A 13,669-nucleotide genomic window follows, 5' to 3' on the forward strand; every position below is an offset into this window, starting at 1 on the left:
AGTACAACAGCTGCCCCTCGCTGTCCCTCGCTTCGCTGCCCCTCGCTGGTTTCACCTATTTGTGTCTGTTGAAAAGCAGTCGAAGAAATATAGTGCACTGTGCGAACGAAAGTAATGTGATCGGATTTATCGTACACCGTACAATGGATCTGTAGAAGCTACCAATAGTGCCGTTGGCGTCCACGAGCACGCGACTGTGACACGAGGCGTTTAGCTACGGACGATGAGGCGGTGCCATTCTTGCGTAGTCGCTCCCAAAGCGATAACGAAAGGGACAAAAAGGAGGAAAAAGCGGAAAGAGGCGCAGAATGTAAGGCTGTGAAAGTGTAGCTCCTTTATGCCTGCGCCGCTAATCTCCCTCCTCTCTTTGTCGCGCTGCGTAAAGTGAAAGCAGAGCCAGCACGTGCGTAGCGAGTCCTGCGTGCGTCGCCATCTGCTTTCTGCAGTGCGGCCCAACATCTGCAGGCGTCGTTCCAAGGGAACGCTCTCTTCAGCGAGCTCATCCGCGCATAGCAATTTCACTCTCTTGTAGTCCCGTGCTCACTAGCCGTTTCTTCTATCGACGTATGCACGATTTCTTCGTATATTTTCCAGATCACATTGCAACAGCAAATCTGAAATGTATCTATCTTTTCCTCCAGCTTTGTAATGGCTGTTCACGTATTAAACTGTCGGAACACGCCTGAGAAGGCTCAACGGCACCGACTTTCTCATCGGATGTGCGGACACGGTCAGTACACCGCTCTCCCAACAGTTGTCAGTTTCTTAACCTAGAGCCACTACTTTTCAGCCAAGTAGCTCCTCCATTTGCCTCACAAGGGTCGAATGCACCCCGCTTGCCAACAACCATGCCGCAGTTGATACCCCGGTTCGAGTAAGATAATCGAAGTTAAGCACTATCGCGCGTGGCTAACACTTGAATGGGTGACCGTCTGGGTCTGCCGTGAGCTGTTGGCTGGTCTAATATGCTTCCGATGAACTGTGTTAGTCGCTCTAATAAAAAATAGACGTGTTCGATACAATCATTAAAATTACTTAGAAGGATAGCAAAATCGTATTTCATTTATTGTGCACGTACAGTACAGTATGAAGAATACGTGATAAAATTTTTAGGCAGATGGTAAAAAGGGAGCGACATTTAGTACACATAGATCCCAGCTGTGGCAACAATAATGCGTCAGAATCACACTGAGTTTGGATGACATACGGGTTCGTCATTCCATGTTGCTTCAGTTCAGTGCCAGAGTTCATCAGCCCTAGAGGCAACGGAGTGGTGGGAATCCAGTCTCTTAGCTACCCATGACCAGAGGTCTTCAACGTGTGGGATCGTCCAGCGATTGTGATGCCAGGCCAAACGTGACAACACGAATCAATATCACAGACATTAGCGGGGGCTCGCTACAATCCGCAACATCGTATGGGAGATGCCCCTAGCACTGCCGCGCCCTCTCACTGAGGTAAATATAGTGTCGAGCATGCGAGAGCTCAGCGCAGTTCGTAGGCGCAGTCGCAGCCGCAGTAAAATGGCTCTGAGCACTATGGGACTCAACTTCTGAGGTCATCAGTCCGCTAGAACTTTGAACTACTTAAACCTAAGGACATCACACACATCCATGTCCGAGGCAGGATTCAAACCTGCGACCGTAGCGGTCGCACAATTCCAGACTGTAGCGCCTAGAACCGCTCGACCACTCTGGCCGGCTCAGCCACAGTAATCAGCATCACTGTGTAAGACCAACGCGTTATTAAAGTTTCAGATGAACTTGTGCTGCTGTAAATGTCGAACAAGGTATCTCAAACGAACAGCTGGTTACTTAATGCATCAAGAGATGTTATCCCAGTCAATGTCAGTTTTAAATTATCGGACACTCCTGTGCCAAAGAACTGTGTCAAAATTGAGTAAATCTTTTATTCATTTATGTAGTACAGTGAACCAGAATTTCATGTGCTCCAGTGTGGTGAGCCTTCACCCAGAGCAATCAAAGAATCCATTGTTTTGGCCAGACGAAAGCAGTTTCGTCTGGTCGCACTACAACGAAGTAGAGATCTGGAAAACATCCCGGCTAGGGCAACATTCGAACACCCTGTTTGGTTCAAATGGCTCTGAGCACTATGGGACTTAACTTCTGAGGTCATCAGTCCCCTAGAACTTAGAACTACTTAAACCTAACTAACCTAAGGACGTCACACACAGCCATGCCCGAGGCAGGATTCGAACCTGCGACCGTGACGGTCGCGCGGTTCCAGACTGTAGCACCTAGAACCGCTCGGCCTCTGGCCGGCGAACACCCTGTTTGTTGAGGTAGATCCGCACAGTACGGACAGCGAGCGGCCTTCTGTAATCTTGTTAAAGATAACGTCTTGGAGACATTGAAGAGGGCACGGCAATTGTGTAACGACTGCTGTGCAAGTTAGTAGCAATGCGAACAAGGGGCGCTCGTGCTGTGTACCCAATGTCATCGCGTATCATCACGGCAGCAACTGTGCCCGTGTGAGGATGACGAATGCAATCTAAACATGGATGGCTCCACACGCGGATACACCCATCCTGATGCTGTACCTATAACCGGAGGTATTTGTCGTTGGAGGCACCACTGTCTGTCTCCCTCTTTCTGCTGCCGCGTCGAGGGATGTCGCAACAGTGGTCGCTGTACGGACAGTCTGCGGCGCTTCAGAAGTCGTCGCACTGTCCATACGGAAACTTGCTGCAGATAAGTCCATTTTCTTACTCGAGGTACATGGCGCCGATGTCGGATCCTGTAAGACCATGCAAACAATACATTATCCCTCGGGGGCTAATCGCTATGGACTTGTCAGATTATGCGTGCCGTTGAGTACGACCCTCCTGAATCCATCGATTCCATATTCATGTGACTGTCACCAGTTCCCGAACAGTACGATCTGCAGTATTGTGGAACTATAATCCACAGCCACGATCTTGCCTCTGTCGAATTGCGACTGGTGCTCGTAGGCGTTGCTCCTGCTTGCACTACACACAACACAACCTTCTAACACAAAGTTTCCCAAACTGTGTTACGCGGGAGAGAACAAATGCTTTGCGAAAAACTGTTAAAATATGGCGTTTCTTTTTCGACGTTTTAGACGATAATAATATCTTTTTTTTTAAATTCTGCTATGATTTCTGTGTTATACGTATTATTTAAATTGAGTAAATCACTGAATAAAACAAGTTATTTTCAATTTTTTTACAATTTTGTTAATCGTAAAAATAAAAAAGCTGTTTCATCAAAGTACCAGGACTGTCAGTCTTCTGTTAGAAAAAAGTTTGGGAACCCCTACTCTAACAAATAAACGACACTGAAATGCGATTTCTGATTGAGAAATACTCATGTCGTTACTACTGTGTACTTCGTCCGGTCGCGATGAAATGCTATCGATCGACATTTACTGCACTTGATGCCAATTTGACGTTTGTGACTTAGTGTCTTCCTGGGGCAGGAATGGAGAAAAACTACCGGTTAAGACCGATACCGGTATTTTAATACTGAGTAACCGGTATTTATCAGTATTTATTAGGTGTGGGTTATAACAGGTGTATTTTTATTTTTTACTAACAGCGGGGTAAAAAAAACGAAATATCAACTAGCCGTAGCAGCAGTGCTAAATTTTTCGTTTATAAACCTTTTTGAAAAATCGTTTTATTCGAGAACTTTGTGTTGCTTTGAAATACTGCATATTTATAGAAAAGGGGAAAAGGAATCAATGCTATTGTAATAACAATGCTGACAGAAACGAGCAACAAAAACGTGTAATAAGAACTGGTACAGCATTGCTGAGACAATAACGTACCTATTACCAGGCAGCGTAGCCTATTAGCTGGTACGCGTCTGCATGCAGTTATGCAAGGTTTTACCCCTTCTAGCGTATATGGTAGTTTCATACTATGGTCGCGGGACGTCCGTTGTATTGCAGAATGGCATCAATCCTAGTCTGGAAATATTTTACGAAGTGTCCTAGCAATTAAGTACAATGCTTCATTTACTTTAAAAGATTAAACATTTGTCTGCCATTTCTGTGAAATAATAAAAGAGGGAAGAAATTATGGTATTAGTAATAAATTATAAACTGAAGAATTCGTTCATAATTTGCAGTAAAAATACAAAGTAACTAATCTGTTACATGTGTCTATATAATATGCCTTTACCTATTTATAGCCCTTGCAAACAGGCAAATTAAAACGAAAAATAGAGTTATTCAGTCTCAGACTTCACCCTTTAGCACTGACCATTCGTAATGCTCAGATAATGATATGATCCCCGATTACATCATCATTTTAGAGCAGAGTTTCAAAAACTTAGAATCGGCAGCAGAATACTGGTGGTTTTTTGTGTACTCAACGACATACCACTTTTCGGGAAAAGTAGCGGTAGGTGGTTAGACTAAGCAGCGGTAGGTGGACGGACTAACTCTTATTTGCTTTTTTAATTTAATATATTGCTTCTATATATCTTGAAATTGCGGGAGTCAGAATTTTTCAGTGGGACGCATCGCATTGAGGCTTCGAGACATCTTGGAGTCTAATCTCTCACTCTCTATTGTTTGCCAATTTTCCCACACGCCGGTTATCTACTTAGCATCGCGCTCCTGGATCCCACACCTCACTTACAGCTACACTGCGGTCCACCAACACGTCCGCACAAAGACGTTGTTCGACTTGGAGCGAAGGAGGTCCGCTGCCTTCTGCCGGTCGCTCCGAGACTAGCACAACCGCTTGAGCACAGGGTTACGTTTGTAGGTCACCACACACGGTTCGCTTTCGATGACAAATTTCACTCGCCGTCACACCTCCTCTGCGCACAAAAATGAAGCAACGCCACGCTGTGCTTTGTGCTTGACGAGCCAACCGCAAAGGCGTGAGAAGACAAAAGCTACAACAATTAGACTTCGCAGTAATTACTGCCGAGAAACATTGTCTCGCTTGGTGCCAGGCTAAAGACTTCTTCAGACGCATCGCTGAGCAGTGAGGTGTTGGCTTCCGTCTTCTGTTCTACCTCTTCTCCACCTCCTCGACCCTCTTTAGTCTGTTTTAAAAGTGTTGACCCTTCACTGTGTCACAATATGTAGTCCCTAGTGCATCCAAAGCGACTTTTTTTCTAATTAATTTTAAGCTGTATGGATCACATAAATTAAGGATCTAACAAGCTGTCCCTCCCGGAAGATTCGAATGGGGAACTATTGTCTCCCAGTAACATTTTATCCAGCGGTATGCCATCATGAGTAAACCGTACAGTGGAACTACCGGGTTATCAAAGAGTCAGTATAAATTTGAAAACTGAATAAATCACGGAATAATGTAGATACAGAGGTACAGATTGACACACGTGATTGGAATGACATGGGGTTTTATTAGAACCAAGAAAATACAGAAGTTCAAAAAATGTCCGACAGATGGCGCTTCATCTGATCAGAATAGCAATAATTAGCATAACAAAGTAAGACAAGGCAAAGATGATGTTCTTTACACGAAATGCTCAGTATGTCCACCATCTTTCCTCAACAATAGCTGTAGTCGAGGAATAATGTTGTGAACAGCACTGTAAAGCATGTCCGGAGTTATGGTGAGGCATTGGCGTCGGATGTTGTCTTTCAGCATCCCTAGCGATGTCGGTCGATCACGATACACTTGCGACTTCAGGTAACTCCAAAGCCAAGCCAATATTCGCACGGACTGAGGTCTGGGGACCTGGGAGGCTAACATGACGAAAGTGGCTGCTGAGCACACGATCATCACCAAACGACGCGCGAAAGAGATCTTTCACGCGTCTATCAATATGGGGTGGAGCGCCATCCTGCATAAACATCGTACGTTCCAGCAGGTGTTTACTAGCCAGGCTGGGGATGATGCGATTCTGTAACATATCGGCGTACCTCTCACCCGTCACGGTAGCAGTTACAAAACCAGAATCACGCATTTCCTCGAAGAAAAAAGGCCCGATAACGGTAGATGTGGTAAATCCAACCCATACCGTGACTTTCTCGTCGTGCAATGGAGTTTCCACGACAGTACTAGGGTTTTCGGTGCCCAAATTCTGCAGTTGTGGGCGTTGACAGACCCTAGGAGCGTGAAATGAGCTTCGTCGGTCCACGACACGTTACTCAACCAATCGTCATCTTCCGCCATCTTTTGAAACGCCCTCCGCTTCACTAAATCGCCAGGTAACAGTTCATGATGCCGTTGGATTTTGTACGGATAGCATCGGAGGGTACGCCTAAGTGCCAACCAAACAGTAGTGTATGGAATGCCGGTGCGACGTGCGACTGCACGAGCACTGACTTCCCCGTGCATAGACGAACCCGCTACAGTCTCCATTTCTTCCTTAACTGTCTCAGCAGCATTACGCCTTGTGCTCGGTGGGCCACTACGGGGTCTATCGTCTAAACAACCCGTGGCTTCGAACTTCGAAATCATTCTCACCACAGCTGCATTTGCCAACGGACCTTTACCCGTTCGAATCCCCTTCCTATGGCGATAGGATCGTAACGCTGAACTAGCACGTTCTTCATTCTGATAAAACAGCTTCACTAAAAGCGCCTTTTCAAGTAACATCAACATTATGCGACTCCTGGCGCATCTGATTCTCTCTCTCATTACAGCTCCTTTTATACACGATTGCCATGCGCAGTCACTGACGTTTTTCTGTCCCACGCCATCTGTCGAACATTCTGTGAACTTTTTTTTGTTCTAATAAAACCCCATGTCATTCCAAGCATGTGTGTCAATTTTTACCTCTCTATCTACATTATTCCATGGTTTATTCAGTTTTCAAATTTATACTAACTTTTGGATCACCCGGTATATACCCTTGAGAAATACACTCCTGGAAATTGAAATAAGAACGCCGTGAATTCATTGTCCCAGGAAGGGGAAACTTTATTGACACATTCCTGGGGTCAGATACATCACATGATCACACTGACAGAACCACAGGCACATAGACACAGGCAACAGAGCATGCACAATGTCGGCACTAGTACAGTGTATATCCACCTTTCGCAGCAATGCAGGCTGCTATTCTCCCATGGAGACGATCGTAGAGATGCTGGATGTAGTCCTGTGGAACGGCTTGCCAAGCCATTTCCACCTGGCGCCTCAGTTGGACCAGCGTTGGTGCTGGACGTGCAGACCGCGTGAGACGACGCTTCATCCAGTCTCAAACATGCTCAATAGGGGACAGATCCGGAGATCTTGCTGGCCACGGTAGTTGACTTACACCTTCTAGAGCACGTTGGGTGGCACGGGATACATGCGGACGTGCATTGTCCTGTTGGAACAGCAAGTTCCCTTGCCGGTCTATGAATGGTAGAACGATGGGTTCGATGACGGTTTGGATGTACCGTGCACTATTCAGTGTCCCCTCGACGATCACCAGTGGTGTACGGCCAGTGTAGGAGATCGCTCCCCACACCATGATGCCGGGTGTTGGCCCTGTGTGCCTCGGTCGTATTCAGTCCTGATTGTGGCGCTCACCTGCACGGCGCCAAACACGCATACGACCATCATTGGCACCAAGGCAGAAGCGACTCTCATCGCTGAAGACGACACGTCTCCATTCGTCCCTCCATTCACGCCTGTCGCGACACCACTGGAGGCGGGCTGCACGATGTTGGGGCGTGAGCGGAAGACGGCCTAACGGTGTGCGGGACCGTAGCCCAGCTTCATGGAGACGGTTGCGAATGGTCCTCGCCGATACCCCAGGAGCAACAGTGTCCCTAATTCGCTGGGAAGTGGCGGTGCGGTCCCCTACGGCACTGCGTAGGATCCTACGGTCTTGGCGTGCATCCGTGCGTCGCTGCGGTCCGGTCCCAGGTCGACGGGCACGTGCACCTTCCGCCGACCACTGGCGACAACATCGATGTACTGTGGAGACCTCACGCCCCACGTGTTGAGCAATTCGGCGGTACGTCGACCCGGCCTCCCGCATGCCCACTATACGCCCTCGCTCAAAGTCCGTCAACTGCACATACGGTTCACGTCCACGCTGTCGCGGCATGCTACCAGTGTTAAAGACTGCGATGGAGCTCCGTATGCCACGGCAAACTGGCTGACACTGACGGCGGCGGTGCACAAATGCTGCGCAGCTAGCGCCATTCGACGGCCAACACCGCGGTTCCTGGTGTGTCCGCTGTGCCGTGCGTTTGATCATTGCTTGTACAGCCCTCTCGCAGTGTCCGGAGCAAGTATGGTGGGTCTGACACACCGGTGTCAATGTGTTCTTTTTTCCATTTCCAGGAGTGTATCAGCTATATTTTCCCTAGCTTTCAGGTAAGTGGCAGTACGGACTTAGCAAGACAATGTCGGCTAATGTTACAGTGGACAGTGAAAAACCTGCTCTCCCTCTCCAGGAGCCACATGTTAGTTTGGCTTTTCCTGGTAGACTAAAAGTATTTGTCTGGACCCTAGCATTATATGAAACTGAAACGTAGGCAATAAACAGTAAGTATGGGAATAGAATAAAAGCTTTTGAAACGTGATGATACAGAAGAATGCGGGGGAGACGAATGGTATCGTCAGGAGGGCCACACGAAACTGTGCTAGGACCGCTATTATTCTCTGTAGACATAAATGATCCGATGGACAGCTACCCCGCGTGGTTTGAGGAGCCTTGCCCCGGTTCGCGCGGTTCCCCTCGGCGGAGCTTCGAGTCCTCCCTCGGGCATGGGTGAGTGTGTTGTCCTTAGCGTAAGTTAGATTAAGTAGCGTGTAAGCCTAGGGACCGATGACTTCAGCAGTTTGGACCCGTAGAAACTTACCACAAATTTCCAAATTTTTTTCTGACCGACAAGATTGTAAAGAAACTTCCTGGCAGATTAAAACTGTGTGCCCGACCGAGACTCGAACTCGGGACCTTTGCCTTTCGCGGGCAAGTGCTCTACCATCTGAGCTACCGAAGCAAGACTCACGCCCGGTACTCACAGCTTTACTTCTGCCAGTATCTCGCCTCCTACCTTCCAAACTTTACAGAAGTTCTCCTGCGAAGGTTCGCAGGAGAACTTCTGTAAAGTTTGGAAGGTAGGAGGCGAGATACTGGCAGAAGTAAAGCTGTGAGTACCGGGCGTGAGTCTTGCTTCGGTAGCTCAGATGGTAGAGCACTTGCCCGCGAAAGGCAAAGGTCCCGAGTTCGAGTCTCGGTCGGGCACACAGTTTTAATCTGCCAGGAAGTTTCATATCAGCGCACACTCCGCTGCAGAGTGAAAATCTCATTCTGGAAACATCCCCCAGGCTGTGGCTAAGCCATGTCTCCGCTATATCCTTTCTTTCAGGAGTGCTAGTTCTGCAAGGTTCGCAGGAGAACTTCTGTAAAGTTTGGAAGGTAGGAGGCGAGATACTGGCAGAAGTAAAGCTGTGAGTACCGGGCGTGAGTCGTGCTTCGGTAGCTCAGATGGTAGAGCACTTGCCCGCGAAAGGCAAAGGTCCCGAGTTCGAGTCTCGGTCGGGCACACAGTTTTAATCTGCCAGGAAGTTTCATATCAGCGCACACTCCGCTGCAGAGTGAAAATCTCATTCTGGAAGATTGTAAAGAATATGCGGCTGTTCGATGGTGATGCTTTGGTGTCGGACAGGGTTATAAGCAATATGTGGCTGGTCGCTAATGATGTGGTTGAGGGACTAGTAGGATACAAGATGACAGAAAAAAATTTCTGGTTGGTGTGCTGAATGGCAGCTAGCTTTAAATGAAGATGCAGATGAGTAGGAAAAACAATCCCATAATTTTCGAATTCGGCATTAGTAGTATAATGCTTGACACAGTCACCTCGAATAAATATATGGGAATAACGTTGCAAAGCGATATGAATTAGAACGAACATGTGAGCAATGTTTATTGGCAGAATTTTAGGAAGATGTGGTTCATCTGTAAGGTGCGGTATATTCTTGAGTACTGCTCGAATTTTTGGAATCCCACCAGGTCGGATTAAAGGAAGACATCGAAGCAATTCAGAGCGGGCTGCTAGATTTGTTACCGGTAGGTTCGATCAACGCACAAATATTATGGAGATGAAACTTCCTGGCAGATTAAAACTGTGTATTTATTTATTTAGCTTATGGCATATAACACATCATATAGAAAAGACATAAAAATCATAAGACACAGAAATAAAGAGTAGTCACAGTGTGTAACATATAGTTGTAGATATAAAAGTGTTTAAAAATAGTGTATATAACAAACAAAAGTTCACAAACAGACTGTGTGCCCGACCGAGACTCGAACTCGGGACCTTTGCCTTTCGCGGGCAAGTGCTCTACCAACTGAGCTACCGAAGCACGACTCACGCCCGGTACTCACAGCTTTACTTCTGCCAGTATCTCGTCTCCCACCTTCCAAACTTTGTCTCCGCAATATCCTTTCTTTCAGGAGTGCTAGTTCTGCAAGGTTCGCAGGAGAGCTTCTGTAAAGTTTGGAAGGTGGGAGACGAGATACTGGCAGAAGTAAAGCTGTGAGTACCGGGCGTGAGTCGTGCTTCGGTAGCTCAGTTGGTAGAGCACTTGCCCGCGAAAGGCAAAGGTCCCGAGTTCGAGTCTCGGCCGGGAACACAGTTTTAATCTGCCAGGAAGTTTCATATCAGCGCACACTCCGCTGCAGAGTGAAAATCTCATTGTGGATTATGGAGATGCTTTGACAAATCGAATGGGAATCCTTGGAGGGAAGGCGACGTTCTTTTCGAGGAACACTGTTTGGAAAATTTAGAGAACCGGCATTTGTAGCTGACTCCAGGACGATCTTATACATACATCTCCATAAAGGCCACGAAGATTCGAACTATTAGGGCTCGTACGGAGGCATATAGACAGTCGTTTTTCTCTCGCTCTCTTTGCGAGTGGAACAGGAAAGGTAGATTATAATCGTAGATCGATGAACTACTGAACGCGTATTGGAGAGAATACAACTTAAGCATAAGTAGACTAAATTAAGTGATGGTTTGATAAGATACGTCGTGAGACATCAAAGAATAGTCACTTTCGTGTTGGAAAGAAGTGTGGGCGGTAGAAAGTGTAGAGGAAGACTAACACTTCACTACAGTAAACTGGTGAAAATGAATGTAGGATGTCGCAGTTACGCAGAGATTAAGAAACTTGAACGGGATAGAGTAGCGTGGAGAGCTGCATCAAAGCAGTCTTCCAACAAAACAACAATAGCAGCAGAATTTAAACGTGATAAAGCACGTTCGGACCACAAATTACAATTTTATCTGAGAGAATGGTCGACAGAATTCCGCGGTGTGTGACGAAAGGTCGCGTCATTAAGGTTCTTGACATGTTGACACATCGCGTGACTACATATGAACCCTAAAGTCCGTTCTTGTAAGGAGAGCCCATTATAGGGTTCGCTAGGTTGACTGGTAGAGGTTGTATTTATTCGAGCGGAGTGACGCAACTTTCTAGAAACTTCTGGAATTACTAAACGTTCAAAAATAATTTTTCTACCCCTGAACGTTCTCCGAAGTTGGGAAAGTAGTGAACAGTTGACAGCGAATAAATCAGCTGCTGCTAGGTGTTCGCAATAAACTTATGAATCTGTCCTTACATGCGGGCGTACCGAGTAAGGTGGTGTTGTGGACAGGCACGGACCTAGTATGCCCAAAACTTTTTGATGGTTATATTGATGAAAACTTGGTCTGGACAAAGCGTTTTACTGAGGTACACAAACTTTTATGTCGTCTCGTTGTCTCTGTAAAGCTGTACCATAGGAGCAAGGGGAGGATGTTCCCTCTTCAGTATAATCCACGTTAGCCTCACTGCTGGTGAAGCAGAAAGTCCACTATGTTCACAATTAGTGTTGCTATGTGCTGCCTGTCTCTGAGTTAGCGGCGGAGCTAACTACAACTGCGATTCCCACGGGGCTGCGACTGATGACACTTGAACCTCCAGTCCGCGGCGGCGATCTTAAATACTGGCGGCGAAGAGGGCGTTGGCGGCGCGTTTCCTGCTAGTCTGTTTTTGGCCTTTATCGATCTTCTCGCAACCTCTAAGCCACATTGTGTTCTGGCTCCAGCTTACAACCAAATTCATCGATGCTTTGACATATATATAGGTACTTTTTTAAGCCTTTTTGTAATAACGATTCCCATTTATTAAAGTTTTAAAATTTTTATTTTACGTGTATTAAAAATAGATAAATAAAAATATGTACTTATACCAATTGAACATTGTGTCAAAATTTCAAAGCAGTTGGTCTAAAACTTTCTGAGATTTGCGATTAGGTGCATTTACAGTTTCTATATAAGTACAAACTTAGATGTTTGTTTCTTCAAAATCTCAAATCTCCGAAAGTTCTTCATGGATTGCTTTGAAACTCTGACGCAACACTGCATTCAAATACTCACGCGTTGTTATATATCCGCTGAAACGCCATCTGGTATACATGCAATACCTGAGTAACGAAAGGTGAAACGTTATAAAAACATATATGTTGGTTCGTTCGAAATGGTTAATCTCCGAAAGTTCTTCACCGATTGATTTGAAATTCTCACACGACGTTGAATTTTAATACAGGCGGGATTTTTTATATATATATATATATATATATATATATATATATATATATATATATATAATGTGTGTGTGTGTGTGTTTAAAGAGTCGAGATCGGTCAGACGGGTGGGAGGAAATAGATGGAAGAGTGTGAGGAAAAAGACATAGAAAACGGGAAGGAGTAGGCGGACAGAGAGAGGGGGCGGGAGGAACTGGAGAGAGAGGGGGAGAGGAGAAGATGGACAGAGAGAGGGGGAGGAGGTGATGAACGGAGAAAGAGAGGAGGGGGGATGAAGAGAAGATGGCCTGAGAAAATCGTGAGGGAGAGGTGGACAGAGGCAGGGGAGAAAAGGAGATTAGAACATATATCAGATTCGCGTACATGTTAGAAATGTTTTTTTTTTCTTCATTTAAACAGATTGAGCCGCAGCAAAGCATGGCCGATTACAGCTAGTTAATGATAAAACTAATCATGTGTACATTCCCTGTAAAAGGACTTGTGCAACATGGTTTCGTTAAATAAATTGTTCAGATGTTCCATGGAACATAGAGTTTACGGGACGACGGTGGTTCAAATTCATATTTAGGTTTCCCGCGGTTTCCCTAAACTGTTTAAGGCGAATGCTGGTACGGTTCTTTTGAAAAGACACGTCTTATTTCCCCGGCTTGTGCTCCACTGAGCCGGTCGCCGGTGGGAGGTAAAACTCGAATATTGCTTCTGACACGAGCTGCCTCGCACGCAACAGGGAAGCCCGCAGGTGAGCGGCCCCCCTGTCCCACCCACGCAAGAAGACGGGAGGTGAGGACCCACCTGTCGCGGCGTGTAGGCGCGCCGAGGCCGCCACCGTGACGTCAGCACGGCCGGCGCGAGGCGCGTGGGCGTGGGGAAGCCGCCAGCCGCCATTCATGCGGCGCTCACTGGACTTCTCACCAGGCCACTGGCGACGTAAGCTTACGCTGCTCCCCGACAGACGATCAGTACAGCATGTATCATTATATCAGTACTGGCATAACTTCGAAGAAACTAACATATTCATCATTTGGATTTGCAGCTCCTTGTGTTTACCGCCTTTGCAGTTAAAACAGTTGGATGTAACGTTCGCCAGTTATACAAAACACCTTTGTTTCCAAGTTCCCAAACACGTTTCAGCACTTCTGTGCCATCATTGGTGGGTTTCT

The 13,669-nt window shown here is 46.5% G+C and overlaps 1 protein-coding gene and 1 non-coding gene across 3 annotated transcripts in view; both read left to right on the forward strand.

Moving 5' to 3' along the window:
• The window catches only part of LOC126428129 (all trans-polyprenyl-diphosphate synthase PDSS1), an 804,750-nt gene that overhangs the window by 519,752 nt on the left and 271,329 nt on the right, over positions 1–13,669 (forward strand). The gene's annotated exons all lie outside the window — the stretch shown is intronic.
• Positions 10,478–10,552, forward strand: Trnas-cga (transfer RNA serine (anticodon CGA)). Its single transcript has one exon. It is a non-coding gene; the product is annotated as a tRNA-Ser (tRNA).

This window comes from Schistocerca serialis, chromosome 12 (genome assembly GCF_023864345.2).
Source record: "Schistocerca serialis cubense isolate TAMUIC-IGC-003099 chromosome 12, iqSchSeri2.2, whole genome shotgun sequence".
NCBI classification, from domain to species: Eukaryota; Metazoa; Arthropoda; class Insecta; order Orthoptera; family Acrididae; genus Schistocerca; species Schistocerca serialis.